Raw genomic sequence first — 16,005 nt, 5'->3', positions numbered from 1 at the left:
TCAGTATGTATTTTATCTGTAATAAATATCTACAAATATCAAATTATGCCTGAACAGAAGCACCATCTCCTTAGTGTTGGCTCAGTCTTTTTTTTTTTTTTAATTTTAAAACCTTCAAGTTTAGAAAGTTGTTATTCAAGGTTTAGAACTTAAGCTATTTGGTGACTTTAAGCTCTATTATTAGGTATAAAGAGAGCATTAAAACTTCCCAGATGAAATGCAAAGTGGGATTATTACATTGTTGATGGAATAATGCAAAATTTGAAATCCTTTGCTCCTTAAGCCTCTCCCACACCTATTTCATTTGAGAGACCACTGAGAGCCAGAGGAATAGCAGGCCTCAGTAACAGCAATAACTCCCTACTCCAAAATTTTTCTTTTCCGTGTTTAAAAATTATTATTTTTATTTAAAAATACCTTTTTATTATAAAAATTTTAACAACAGAATGAAATAAAACACCTAATCCCATAAAATCTGTATAATCACTGTTAACAATTTCTTATTTATCCTTCCAGACTTTTCTTTCCTGTGCATATATATTTCCAAATTATTTTCATATATTATGGACTCAATTGCACTTTCTCAAATTTCTGACCCTTTATCTAAGCCTAATCTATCAACATCTTAGATAAATCTTTCAATTACATTGTCTCCTAGGGGAATACCTTCAGCTTCCACTGAGAATCTATCTTTTAAACACAGGCTAACCTAGAAAATCAGTTATTAAACGTTTAGATTTTAAAATTTATGGGTACAATTATTAAATATTTAGATTTTACAATTTATTCTTTAAGGTTCTCCAAAATACAAATAAGATATATCTTGTTACCAAAAACCTTTACTTTGATACGTCTAAACATTTAATCACAGACAAGGGATTATAACTTCAAATTATAAACTACTTAAGGCAACATGTATTTAGAAATTTATGTTTTTAGAACTGTTTAAAAAATAGGTCACCAGAAGCTTTGGGCTGTGAAAGATCACTGTAACATATTTGAGAAAAATAAAAACAGCTCTATTGGCAACAGAATCTATACTTTATCTACTTTGAAGGTCAATGAGTATTTTTTTAAAGTTTTGATTTTGTTTAAACCTGAGATTCCAGGGAAAGGCAAGCTTTGGGGGTGGGTGTAGGGTCTACCTCCATGTTTCCTATGAAGATTAAACTGCATCCTCTTGATTCTTAGTTTCTTCAACATATAATGGTCATTTCTATTTGAATCATGGTGACAGTGTTCTTAGCACATGGTCAGACCCATTACTGTCAGTGGCTTTGTTTAGAGTGTTATTTGTTTGTTGCCTTTTAAATGTCTCCAGGTAGAGTCCCTATCCTGAAAGCCAGTGAGCAAGTGACTGACCTGGATACTGAAGGACACTTCTGCTTCATTTATTTATGGAAACATACAGAAAACAGATTCAACATTTGCATTGTAAGAGAGAACATCCTTTTTCAAAAGAACACCACAGCATATCTCTCTTAACAAGAGAGATAGATCATTCCCCAATAAATCATATATAATTAAAGTCCTTTACATTGGTATATAATGAACTCCTGAAAGCATATTTGAAAGTCAAGGATCTGAAAGTCAAACAGTAGGCATAAAGAGGGTTCTACTTCTAGAGAGCTCACATTATAAAATCTATGCTTGTGATTAAAGACATCATTTTTTGCATGAATATGCAATGTGTACAGATTATTTAACACATTTAATACATTAAAAACAAACATATATAGGTAATAAATTATGGATTTTGAAATTATTTCTTACCTCAGCTGCCAGTTATCACAGCTGAGAGAAAAAACTTATTTAAAGCTTGAGTAAGGGGGATCCCTGGGTGGCTCAGCAGTTTAGCACCTGCCTTGGGCCCAGGGCGTGATCCTGGAGTCCTGGGATCGAGTTGCATGTCGGGCATCCTGCATGGGGCCTGCTTCTCCCTCTGCTTGTGTCTCTGCCTCTCTCTTTTTCTCTCTCTTTCATGAATAAATAAATAAATAAATTTTTTTAAAATAAAAAAGTAAAGCTTGAATAAGGACTAGCTGGTGGGGATTCTATTTAGTGGTATCAGATAAGTTTTCTTGAAATGGTTTTCAAGAGAAAGTGGAATGCCTGTCACCATCCTCTCTGAGAAGAGGTCAGCAGCAACCTCATGCACTTCTCCCTGCATGTGGGTCACTACTCATTCTCAATCACACTTATGCAGATAATCCAATTTCTCCATTGATTCACCATTGTAGTCTTTAGTTGGTTATTTTTCTTTACAACTAAACTCGCAGTCAACCTTTTGAGGTCCATGTAATATCTACTGAAGGTCAAGATTACCTGCCGTCAGCATACCTAACTGCGTTATCACTGGTACTGGCATTCTCATTTTACCACCTCCTGTTCCTATTTACAAGAAAATAAAAGCAAAATATTATTGATATTCAGATAATTGGATGGGTACCCAAAAATAATGATTGCCAAAAATAGAATGTGAAGAGGCATACAGAACCACCATAAAATGGCTTAATATCTATTTGTCACCTGCAGTATAAATGTTCAGCAGAGTTCTGGAGATCCAACATGCGATAATGGGGAGACCTTGTAAAAGTTGTGTCAAGGTCAAGGACTGCCTAAATCTCTTTGAAGAATAGCTGCTGCTCATATCTTAAATGAAAGATAAAACATTAAGAAATTGCTTCCTCATTACTTTATGGGGCAACCCTTAAATTTAGAAAATTTTTCACAAAATTTTGTGAATTTCCCTAAAAGTATAGATTTGGACTCTGCCCAAGTAGTAGGAACAACTGGAGTAAACGTAAAGGTAGAAGAAGAGAAAAAATATGACTGTGAAATAAACCAAAACTTTTTTTTTTATAAATTTTTATTTATTTATGATAGTCACACAGAGAGAGAGAGAGAGAGAGGCAGAGACACAGGCAGAGGGAGAAGCAGGCTCCATGCACCGGGAGCCCGACGTGGGATTCGATCCCGGGTCTCCAGGATCACGCCCTGGGCCAAAGGCAGGCGCCAAACCGCTGCGCCACCCAGGGATCCCCTAAACCAAAACTTTTAAACTCAGGCAGGGCTCCCAGCAAAAGGGCTCACCAGCAGAGAGGATGGCGAGGGAAAGCCTTCTGATGTTTCGTGTGGCAGAGGTGAAGTGGGGCTTCGGTTCACTCCCACTGTGTTGCCCATGGCCTCCAGTACTTACAAGAACACACAAATGTGTTTGTGTGTCCTGGGTGACCTTGGCCTTAGTACCAGGAGGTCTGCATTCTAGCCTGTGGATGAGAATAGTGTAAGTAAGGCCTCATTTTCAGAAAGAAATATAGTCTCAGTAATACAAGTCTCTCTTTAAAAGGGAATTGGCTTTAATGAAAAGGAAACTGAGGAGTAAATCACTTGGATTTGAAAAGCACTTTGTTAGCCAGGTAAATGTTGTAAATACCTTTTATGTGCTGATAAAACTGTAGAAAGATAAAGATCATTTATAACTCAGGGACAAATCAAAGGTCGATTTGCTAAGAAGTTTGAGGCAAAGGTCTAAAGCAAAATTACACTTGATTTTGCTAGGGTCTATTCTGTGGTGCCGGACAATATCACCACTAGACCTGGGCAGTATAGAGGAGGAAGGAGGAGGGATGGGAGCACATACTTGGGAGTACAAGTCTCCCACCTACGGCTGCCAACCAGGTGGAGTCGCTGAGCCCCACTTGAGAACCATGTAGAATAGGCCTGGTTTTCGTTTTGCTTCAGTTGCTCTCCAACCCTCTAAAGTGCTTCCTGTTTGGGGTTAATGAGATGCCTGGAGTAGCTCCAGGACTTGGGCCTGTAGAGCTATCTGGGGTCCCATTACCTGGGTCTGTCCCCAAGGAAGGAACCAGGTGAGCTGATCAATCCTGTTGGCTAGAGAGGATTTCTTTTGAGGTTGGACCACCTGACTGGTACTGACACACTGATTTGGAATGATTTTCATTCATGTTAGATAGACGACAAGCTCAGAACTCTGGGCTACTAACTCTCCATGTGAGCCCACCAGTCAAATCTTCCTATTTATGTTCAGGCCATGATGCTGCATCCATTCTACAGTATCTGAAGGCAGCAGGGGTGGCAACCAGGATCCTTTACCTGTACTGCCTCTGTCACTAGTACCCAGGATCACCCCACAGTCTCACAGGCTCTACCCTTCACATCTGGCTGCACACTCTGTAGCTGGCCACAACTATCTCCCAAGAGCTTTTGAAACCACTGCTCAGTAAATGCCAACAGGCATTTTTTTTTCAACAGGCATTTTTAATTGAAGTCTTCCTTTGCTTCTGATTGATATCATGACCTCAAGATCTCTCAGATCTACCTAAACCCTCAGAGGAAAGGATCAGAGATTCCACACACTGGCTAATGGAACTACTGTAGTGGCTCTGCCCATGAGCCACTTTCCTGTCCCCCTCACTGATGACCATATGAAGGTCAGAATACAGTCAATATTAAAAGAGATCATATTCTAAGAATGCAGTAATCGTGACCTACAGAGTTCAAGAGAATTTATACAAGATGTGTTTTCCTATGTTTGTATTATCAAAATCCAAAAAAAAGACAAAAGAGCATGACAAAAGAGCAAAATATCATTCATTTTTCTTAATGCTCCAGTTAAGGCTTACATTTGTGGTCACCATCAATGAAACACAGTGAGAGTCATTGGAAGCCAGCTTTCATGAGTGGCATGAAAAATGATGCCACGCCGTGAGTTATGACATATCCAGTGTTAAACAGATGATATTAAAGAACTGCAGGGCCAAGAAGATTCACATTGTTTTGAGGATCTGAAGGACAATGGCACTATGAGTAATTAATGCATTACCACTATTTCCTTGTGGTGGGAGATATGAAATTCATCAAGTAGAGCACATTTCACAAGGAGGGAGATGAATACTATGGTTTCTGGACCTAAATAGGAAGAGATAGCTCCTATGGTCCTACTGTCATAGAGATATTATAACAAATCATCATAAGCTCTCATTGGAAAATTTAAAAATAATTACCACTTCCTCGCTGATTATTCTAAATTTTCATGAATGAATCCTATACTTATATCTATAATATAATCCTATATCTCCCATGGACCCATGAATTTTGTCAAACATTTTTTAATCAAGCTGTTTATATAGATTAGGGGCCCAACAAAACATGTTTGCCTGGGGCCCTATGTATCGTGGGGGCAGTAGCCCTGGTACCAGAAAGCAATGACAGAGCTTGACTTGCTCCAGCCACCACCCCTCTGCCAAAGTTGACACAACCTTGGTGGCATGAGGTGAGGTCTCACCAAGCTCCGTGTACTCCTGGGAGTGTCACCTTATCCTCTTCCATCACTTCACTACCTCATCATCACAACCTGCTCTGGAGCTCACCAGGAGCAACGCTGGCATGTCCTACATCCCTGGCTACCTGCATCACCTCAAAAGCCCAAGAATCTGGGCTGTCACTATCATCCTGTCTGTCAGCATATATGACCCAAGGTCACAGCCCACTCCAACCCACCAGACCTTTGACTCTTGGTCTAAGTCTATCATTAGCAAAATCCTCTCCTACCTGCCTGATCTAAGAGTCTTCTCTGTTACAGCCCTTTTCCCATCCTCCATAAATCTACTGGTTTTACATTTGAAATCTATCAAGAATCTCCCACCTCTCACAGTATTCTACTACCACCCACTCGAATCTGAACCATTTTCAGAGAGTTTCCTGACCTTCCTACAAATAATACCTCGCTTTCTCCCTATATTCTCCCACCCTCCTTTATTTTGCTTCATAACGTCAGTCCCTCCTGACATGTTATCAATGGTTGGTGTCTAACGTGTTCCCCAACTAGAATGCAGGCTCCTTGAGAGCAGCTACTGCATATGTTTTGGACATTTCTGTGTCCCCAGTACCTAGAACACTGCCTGCTACACAATGCACACTCAAAAAACACTTGTTGAATACTTGACATTCAGTATAAATAGAAGGAAATTCTTACAAAGTCTTATTATAGAGCGTATTTTAATCTACCTAAAACGTACACCCATCTGGACTTAAAGATGTTGAGAAATGTATTTTAGATCATTGTGAAAAGTAAAAAAGTCAAGTGAAGGAGACAGTGAAATATCATACGGTGTACCTGTTAATTCAGAAACAAAGGAATTTTCAATGAAATCACAGAGGTTTATCACTAATTTTCAATTTTTATAATTTATTAAAGAGTTGGGCAGTTCTTTCCTCCATTCATTTATTTTATACGAATTATAAAAAAAAATTCCTGCAACTTCAGATGCTTATATAGCACTTCCTAATTGTATCTCCCTACCATCATAGTTTACAGTAAACCTGAATCAAATAAATCTGCTTTTTTTTTACAAGTGTTAAGTCTAAATACAATCAGAGCCTCAGGCCTTGACAAGACAGCTCTGCAACTATCCAACTGTGTGACATTCACCTGGTCACCTGTCTCCTCCAAAGGGCCACTTTCTTGTTTCCAATGCCTGAGCAGGTGCTACTTTCTGTGCCTGGAGTTCACCTCCCACTTCCTGCTCCTCATCCTTCTTTACCTGCCCATCCTCACAGCCCACACTATTATGTGTCTCAATCATCATGAATTTATCATGGGACTCATTACAATGTGTTTTGCTGCTTCTCTTCCTTCACCATGAGACTACTATGAGGCAGAGATCAGATCTGACTTAGTCACGCCTTGCCCCATGCCTAACAGATAATGGGTGAACAATGAAAGTTTGTTAAAGGAACTGATTTTTCTCCATCAGTGAAGATCGAGGGTAAGGCAAGGCAAGCCCATGCCAACTAGTAAATGACATGGTCTTGCTCACAGCATCACTCCCTAGCATTGGTAGAAGGATAAAATAGCTGAAAACTACATTGGATCTGCTGAAGGTTGCCTGTCCACTTCCAAATGCCACATTTTTTAAAGTCATATGATTCAGTTCCTGTTTGTGTAATCTGAGATGTGGGAGGTAGAAGGTTGCAGAATGAGCCGATCAGAGGAATGAGATTTGCCTTTGTCTTTCCTGAGTGTTCTTTGGAAAATCAGAATTTCTAAGTCAGTGTAAGCTCTTCTAGTTCACCCTGCCTCAGGCTCTTGCAGAACTCAAGGTCCTTCCCTCCGCCCTCTTGGCCACAGTGGTGGTTGGGCTGCCTGTGTGGAGAGCTGTGATCCAGTGGACAAGGGTGCCCTGAGCTGCTCCTTTGTAGACATGCCCAGGCCTTGCTACCTGATTTTTCTAGCACTTACTATTCCCTTTTAACCTGATGTCAAGCATTTTGATGTGTATAGCTTTGTTTGCTTAACCAAAGACATTCTTAGTAACTCTTATTATTAAACAATTCTTTTGATAAAACATCACCTTCTACATTAAGGATGGATTTAATAGGAAATTTTGCCTTTTACTTTCAGTAGTTCCTATTGCTTTTTTCCTCCCTGAGATAACGGAATAAGCCTCATAAAAGAAGATATTGAAATACGACCCATAAGTGGGTGAGCTAATCATTATTTGAAGGAAATTGCTTTTCGGTCTTTAAATGTGTAAGACTTGAGAGGATTTCAGCTCAAATTTTTGATGTTTGATGACTCATCTCTGATGCCCAGTTTACAAGAGAAGTGTTGTTCTCTCTCTAAGAATTTCAGGGGCTTTTGGAGGACACGATATCAAAACAATTTGGAGTTCTTAGTGACTTTGTTCAGCTCAACTTTCATAATTAGGAGAAGCATCCATCAAACTGCATGCATTGGGCTCACCTGTTTAAGATCAGGGCCTTCACCGTGTAAAGGTCTATAGGCTGTTCATTCTCCTCATAGGGCAAGAGAAGTGTAGCCTTGAATCTGGAAAAGGCCCTGACTCCAAGCACGATTATAACTACTCAGATACAGGACTCTCAGTGGGAATGGAGCAGATCAAGTTGGGGGCAACACCAAAGCCCACTGTGCACCAGTCTCCCAAGCCCCACAACAGCAACATTTTGGATGCTGGTAGATGCTTATCTGACTGAACTTCTTGGTGAGGCACATGATTTTGAGAACAAGGCCTACTTCTCTGATGCCCAATAAATAGCAATTGACTTCCTTTTCTCCTCACAAGCCTTAGGCATTGACTGGAAGCCCGGGGGTGGGGTGGGGGGGATCTTATGTTCTGGAATCATGTAAATATTCTGGAAAAACACAGGACCAAGGATTACCTAGGATGATAATAGCAGGTACTTATATATCATACCTGCTATACTATTTTAAGTGTTTTTTTCTTACGGTAACTATAGCTGTGTGAGATAGGTATTTACAAATGAGAAAAGCAAGTTTAAGGAGGTTAAGAAACCTGCCTAAGGACACTTGGCTTCTGCATGGCTGGGCCAGGATTTGAAGCCAGGCAATCATTTCCCAAGTCATAGTTTTAACCATGACTCTGCCTTTCTAGCTGTCGCCCCACCAGACCTGCTTACATTTACCCAAAAACCTTACTGTAGCAATCCAATGTCAACTGATCCATCAAGGTATGTAATGGAAAGGTGGGACACATGATGTTTTGATCAGAGTGGGAACAAAAAAAACCCCAAAACCTGCAGGTTCTATTCACCAGTGCCCAAACGTTTGCCACTCTACACTCACACCTGGAATATTCTCCCAAGCTCCCCTTATTACTAGATTCAGGAAGCAAATATTTGTCTTCAACAGATTCTCTGGGCTTCTCTGGGGAAAAAAAAATGCATACATCCCACAAAATAAAGAATAATGAAGTGACAAAGTAAGCTTGGGATTTATGCTAGGTTATTTATGCACATGTTTCAATTCCTGGGTGGATCGAAGCATGTAGCCGTCCTAAGGTCTCCAGAGGATATCGATAGGGCTTCACATTGGTTTGATGAGGCACAAGGGCTTCTCTATCCTCCTCATCCAAAGACCATAGAAATTTAAAGAGAACCATAAGCAGAATAAGAACATGGTGAATGCTCTTCAGATCAGTTGAGGGAAAACAAGGAAGGATGTCAATGTTAGGAAAGTAAAGTGGCCAGCAGAGGAGTCCTAGATGGCCTGGAAGGGAGTAAGGTCACCAGCCTCTTGGGAAGAATTCAGAAGGAGAACTGAAAAGGCTGAATGAGGATAACCCCCACTTGTTTCAGGCTTTTACCTAGAATCCTGCTTTGAGGATGATAATAAGCTGCTTACAGGCAAGGAGAACATTGAAATACTATATGGTAATTATATGCCTGGTTTTTTAGGAGCTAATGATTTGCCAGTCCCCAGAAATTTCCAAAATGGTCTCCAAATTCCAGTTTCAGCATCTAATGACATCGCTCAAACTCCTTCCCACATCTGGAAGCAGCATAAAAATCTTTGCAGACAATATGACCTAATGGTTGGCTTGGGAAACATGATTCTCATAACTGTTGTAGATTTTATTAACTCATTTATCCAATACACATATGTTAAGTTCCCACGTGTGCCAGGATAATGCTGTCACTGAGGATACAAGCAGAAGAGAGCCTAGAGTTCACAGAGGAGGAATTCTGTAATTACTCATATGTCTGTAGTATTTAACTCAGGTTCTAGGACACTAATGACTTTCTTCCAGAATTGAAACAGGCATCTGAAGTGACAAAGTCCACCCTTACCACTGCTAGCACTGTTGAGGTATATCATTCTGATGAAGCCCTTACAACAACTTTTTCCCTAAACCGTCATATCTGGATTTGAGTAACCAGACCGAGGAGCACAGCTCCATGGAGGTACTTCCTACTGTGACCAGTAGGTCCTGTAATCAGAGCTGCTCCAGATAGAGTCCCTGAAAGTCTCTAAAAAGGAAAAAGACTACAAAGGAGGGATCTCCAACTGCTGCATGATGGTGGCTAATTTGCTTAGAGAGGGAACACAGCAGGAGACACCGGAAGCATCCTAAGTAAACAAATCACTCGCTGTGGGGAAATTGGGGTCTAGAGAAAGAAAAGTGACTGCACCTCATTTGTGGCAAAATTAGGACAAAGCACCAGTCTCTGATGGTCTCTCTGTAACAATTTGCTGCTTCCAAAACAAAACCTTCTCTCCACACACTCATTCTTATCATTATTGCTGTCCCATCTTGCCGTCTGTGTGCTGATCACTGCCTCAGAATAAAGGGCAAAGCCTTTGCCCTTTGTTATTCTAGGCAAAGGAGAACCTTACTAAGTAGAACTCAATTTTTTGCAAAGTGCTCAGCACTTTGCTAAGTGCTAAGTGCCACCAGCATAAATAGTAGGTCCCGGTCTCCCTCTTTGAAGACCCTTTTCTTCCAGTATATTTGAGGAGGGGGTATCTCACAGCAGCTGCCTCATTAATCTGAAACCATAGTTGTGCCTCCAACATTCAGTCCCACCCTGTCTCTAGCTTCTGTTCCTCCATGGACCCCACTCACTTTGCTGCCAGTCCTCCTAGACCCGTCAGGTGAGCTAGTGTTGTGATCAGTCAGGCCTTCAATTCCCAACAGCTAATCCCAAGCTTTAGTGAGTAACAAGGCATTAATATGCATTTGGCGATAATAGACAAGAATGACAGCTCCGAGAGAGTTCAAACTGGTACTAGAATTGAGGACTCATAAAGTTCACAGGTCAAACCTCTCCCCGGACAAGCTCTGCTGGCCACCACCCATCATGGCCTGCTTTACCAGCTCTAGACTCTGTGCATTTCCTTCCATCAGAGAGATGGTTCTTCTTTCCCTGGGGCCCTTACCCGGTAGTCCCTGCTTCAGTGTTACCAAGACTCTCTCATGTTCTGTCCCCTTCTGTCATGTCTCAGCATGATTAACAGTCGAAATGTCCTTACCACTCAAGAAGGGTTGGTCTTGCCTCAGGGTCCCTAACTGGACAATGAACTGGAAGGCAATAAATTAAACATTAGTCTTTTTCCAACATCGGGATTAATTAGTCTAGAATATTGCAAAGTGTTAGGCTTCAAACACATGAGCCAGATGGGCCTTGAGCTGCCCAGTCTGGTGCTGTTGGTGATCCCTCCATCTGCCTGAGTGAGGGTAAGTTTCCAATGCCCCCACCTGCATCCGCACCCAAGATTGCAGCCTTCATTCCCACAAGAACGACCATGTATTTTCCAAGAGCAGGGAACAGCTTTCAGAGACTCTGAAGACTAAGTCTTTAAAAATGAAACAATTCCTTATAGAAAACAATTTGCAGAGTGCAATTCTACTCATGATGAAAACAACTTATGTTATGACACAAGAGCCCCTTGAAAGGGCTGGGTCTAAGTTTCAACATTCTAGAATACTTGCTTTCCCTTTTCATAACCAAATATCCACTGTAATGTCTCCCAGAACAAAGGAATTTTTTGCCTCAGAGTTCTGTTTATACTTCTGTTTTAAAATATATCAAATAAGGAAAGCTTTGAAGGTACAGGTCTTTTTTTTCCCCCAAGATTTCAAAGATCTCCAAGACAAATTCTTTGTTAGGGATCAAGATCAAAGAGCTATGTCCTTCCTTTCCCTCAGGAGTCTCTGCAAGAAGGATGTTTTTCCCAAGCATATGGCCTAAGGTGGAGAGCCTGCATCAGATTCTGACAGCAGGGTTACAGAGAGTACCAATGTGAGAGGCATGGGGAGCTTTAGGGAAGGTCTCTAATGTGGGCATTCTGGCAGCAGGTGCCATGACCATGAAGCAGGGTCCCCACTGCAGTCCCATCTCCTCAAGGGCTCTGGAAAGCTGTCACCCCCAAATCAAATCCACCCTTTTTCCTATCATTTCCTGTAAATGCTAGCTTCAGAGCAGGAGGAGGAGGGGCAGGTCAGTGTGTCTGTGCCAATGTTATCACTCTTGAGCTACAAATTCATGTACAGCAGGAACCACATTCCTATAACACCCTCTCTATGCCAAGCATTTCACATGCAGAGTCTTAGGATTAAACTAGAAGGGACCTTAAGAGTTTCTCAGATTTAATCTTATCGTTCATTCAGATAAATAAACTGAGATCCAAAAGTAAACTTAGGTTGCTAAGGTTACATAGCTTTTTTATCCTGATCTGAGACCTAACCACAACCTCCTGCCTTCTTGTAATCGGGGGGAAATCCTACAAATCTTACCATTCAGAAAGATGTTCCTAAGAGACCCTTATGTTGCAGGCCCTGTATTTGGTGCTGGGAACACAAAGATCCATAAAATATGGTTCTTCTCTTAAAGAGTTCATGGTCTAGCCTTTGAAAGAGAAGATAATGACTCATTGATGAAAGAGCTAGGGCAGGACATGCAGGTACTTTAGAGGCACCAGGAAGAGGTACTTTCCTTTGAAAACTACACACTCATTCTGATTTTTACTCTATTCAGGTAATTTAAGTCTTCCTGGAATACTTAAGGAATTATTCAGCTTTAGGGGAGTTGGAAAGTGTCACCTGCTTGTTTAGGTAATGTGGATGTGCTGTGCTTTTGTGGGGAGTTGGGGGATGGATCCTATGCTCTGACCCCCTGGAGTGCTGGGCTAGCATTTGTTCCAGCAACCTGAGAGAGGATTAAGTATATCCACCCCTGGTGACCAGCACCCAGGCACTGCGCCAGCCTCAGGATGCACCTGTACATCCTCCTCTGCAAAAAGCCTGTTCATACTGCTCCTGGTTGGACAGAATTTCCTACAGCAGGAGCCAGCTGATGCCTGGCAGGGTGACATTGAATTTTTCAAGACCTAGTTTTGGCACCAGGATGCAGGCAGGTGAGACTAGCCTGAGAGCCTCTCTAGAGGACGTGTTTCAGGGCATGCTAACCATGGCTTCCCAGGAAGCATGTTCTTTTTTTTAAGATTGTATTTATCTATTCATGAGAGACACAGAGACAGAGAGAGAGGCAGAGACATGGGCAGAGGGAGAAGCAGGCTCCATGCAGGGAGCCTGATGTGGAACTTGATCCTGGGACTCCAGGACCACGCTCTGGGCCAAAGGCAGACGCTCAACTGCTGAGTCACCCAGGTGTCCCCCCAGGAAGTATGTTCTTGAGCTGAGGCCAGCAGAGGAGCAGGGGAACCCCAGAGAGCAACACTGGCCCAACTTCAAGCCAGGTGTACCCTGCAGAGTGGATTCCACCCCACACACATGGTCAGCCAACTTCAAAGCCATTCAGCACCCTCAAAGAGCTCTTGTTCCCTGAAACCAACTCCTAAAGAGAGTCCCTAGGTGCCTATGTGTGTGCCACCCACTGAGATGGATCCTGAGAGTGGGGGCCAACTGGGGGAGACACAGGAAGCATGGTAGAGAGGATTTAAGAACACAGGGTCTGGGACCAAATTTCCTGGGTTATCCTGTAGCCCTATGTAGGTGGATCAGTATCCAGGGTCTAGTCTTCTCATCTGTAAAATGGGGAGAATAAAGGTAGCTGCCTTGTGATGTTGTGAATATTAAATGGGTAGATACATGTAAAGTTCTTGAAGTATTTAATAATGCTAGCTGTTATTAAAGCCTAAAACACAGTCCTTGTTCCCAATGGGATTAACCTATTGAGAGAAGGGAGAGAAACTCACACACAATAAAACAGTACATAATGCAGCTCCAAGTTGTGCGGTGCAGAGTCCAAGATCAGAGAGAGTTAGCCTAGAATCTACTGAAGATTGTATCTGGATGAAGCCCACCTGTAAAAAGGGAGATTGTTGATGAGCATTATGGCAGACTATGGACTCTGAATTCTGACTCCACCAGTTGCTACGAGGATTGATTTTTGTATGTCAACTTGACTGGACCACAGAGTGCCCAGATATTTGGTAAAAGACTATTCAGAGTGTTTCTGTGGAAGTGTTTTTGGAAAATATTAACAATAAAACCAAAAGGAGTAAAGCAGATATTCCTCTCTAACGTGGGTGGGCCCCTTCTAATCAGGTGAAGGGCTGAACAGAACAAAATGGCTGACTCTCCTCTGAAGAAGAGAGGCTTCTTCATACCTGACTACCTTAGAACTGGAATATCAGCTTTTTTTTGCTGCTTTTGGACCCATTTGAAACATTGGCTCTTACTGGGCCTCAAGCCTGCCCGTCTTAGGACTATAATCACTCCACTGGCTCTCTTCGTTCTCAGGCCTTAAGACTCAGACTGAAACAAAGCTGTTGGCTGTCCTGGGGTCTCTAGCTTGCCAGCTACAGGTCTTGGGACTTCTCAACCTCTATGATCACATAGCAAATTCTTTATAATAAATAATCTTGTTTCCCTCACTTCCTTCCTCTCTAACTCCTTTTGGTTCTGTTTCTCTGGAGGACCCTGACTAATAAGGTATTAAGGTTTCTAAGCTTCAATTTTCTCAGCTATAAAATGAGGATTGGTAATACCTACTCATAGTGTTGCTACAAAGATCCAATGCTTTCTTGCACCTAAGCGTTGACATGGTGCCTAACACACTAGGATACTCGAGACATGTTAAGTATTGGGAGTACCAATGCCCTCCAGCCAGAGACCCCCACAGGAATATCCCTACAGTTGAAAAAGTTGGGTTCATTACTCATTGCAGCAAAGTGGAACACATCACAGTGAATTGTAGGCTGCCTCAGTAAGAGAGTGTTAGAATGTTATCAAAGCTGTGGAGAAAGGGGAACCCTCTTGCACTGTTGGTGGGAATGCAAGCTGGTACAGTCACTCTGAAAAACAGTTTGGAGGTTCCTCAAAAGGTTAAAAATAGGGCTACCATATGACCCAGCAATTGCACTACTGGGTATTTACTCCAAAGATACAGATGTAGTGAGATGAAGGGGCACCTGCACCCCAGTGTCCATAGCAGCAATGTCCTCAATAGCCAAACTGTGGAAGGAGCCATGATATCCTTCAACAGATAAATGGATAGAGAAGATGGGTTTCTTCCCATTCAGTTTTCCCTCCCTTCCCATGATCCTCTGCATTGTTTCTTATATTCCACTTATACGTGAAAACATGATAATTGTCTTTGTCTGGTTGATTTATTTCACTAAGCATAATACCCTCTAGTTCTATCCATGTGGATATAAATGGTAAGTATTCATCCTTTCTGATGATTGAGCAATATTCCATTGTATATATAGACCACATTGTTAACTCTGGGAAACAAACTGAGGTTTTCTGGAAGGGAGGTGGGGGGATGGAGTAACTGGGTGATGGGCATTAAAGAGGGCATGTGATGTGGTGAGCACTGGATGTTATACACAACTGATGAGTTACCGAACAATACATCTGAAACTAATTATGTATTATATGTTGGCTAATTGAATTTAAATTTTAAAAAGACTTATTCTAATATTTGATTTTTGTGTTAGATATTTTGGAGAAGGTTTAAGGAAGTGAGGCTTTGCTCTGAATTGGGTGCTGTCAGAAAGCTGGGGTAATTCTACAGTTAGGGATTTGTAGTGGATTGAATTATGGTCCCCCAAAATATATGCCCAATTCTCAATCCCCAGTACCTGTGAATGTGACCTTATTTGGAAAAAGGGTCCTAGCAAATATAATTAAACAAAAGCTTCAGAAACAGGGTCATCCCAGATTAACTGGATGGGCTCTAAATGCAATGACAAGAATCCTTATAAGAAAAGAAGACACCGAAACAAAGAGTGGAGATACAGGGGAGAAGGCAATGTGAAGAAGGAGGCACACGTTGAATTGACATATCTATAAGCTAAAGAACACCAAGAATTACCAGCAGCCACCAGAAGTGAGGAGGTTCTCTCTCAGACCTCCTGAGACCTGGAGCAGATTCTCTCTCAGACCCTCCAGAAGAAACCAATCCTCCTTTCACCTTGATTTCATAACTTTCAGTCTCCAGAACTGTGAGAAAATAAGTGTCTGTTGTTCTGAGACACCAGGCTTGTCATAATCTGCTCTGGAAGCCCTAGGAAACCTACAATATCCTTACAAGCCTTTAGTCTAGAGGGAGAGTAGAATAGAGCAAGGCTGAAGTTGTAATTGGGAAAGGGGTGGTCACTCCCATTATCCAGGAAAGTGGAATGCTTGGTGTATTGTGACTTAAACAGTGCTCAAGTTGTGTCTATGTTCACATGTGATTACAAAGTAGACT

The 16,005-nt window shown here is 41.7% G+C and overlaps 1 long non-coding RNA gene across 1 annotated transcript in view; it reads right to left on the bottom strand.

The window, feature by feature from the left end:
- Positions 1-2,893: 2,893 nt before the first annotated feature.
- Positions 2,894-16,005, bottom strand: part of LOC140613523 (uncharacterized) — a 74,630-nt gene continuing 61,518 nt past the window's right edge. Inside the window, exons 2-4 of the long non-coding RNA XR_012014518.1 lie at positions 13,502-13,609; positions 10,724-10,865; positions 2,894-3,269 (exon numbers count right to left, since the gene is read on the bottom strand). This is a non-coding gene — a long non-coding RNA (uncharacterized lncRNA). The remainder of the gene's footprint in view (positions 3,270-10,723; positions 10,866-13,501; positions 13,610-16,005) is intronic.

This window comes from Canis lupus, chromosome 21, assembly GCF_048164855.1.
Source record: "Canis lupus baileyi chromosome 21, mCanLup2.hap1, whole genome shotgun sequence".
NCBI lineage: Eukaryota > Metazoa > Chordata > Mammalia > Carnivora > Canidae > Canis > Canis lupus.
Note: the sequence above shows the minus strand (reverse complement) of the source record. Positions and strands in the feature narration are given on the sequence as shown.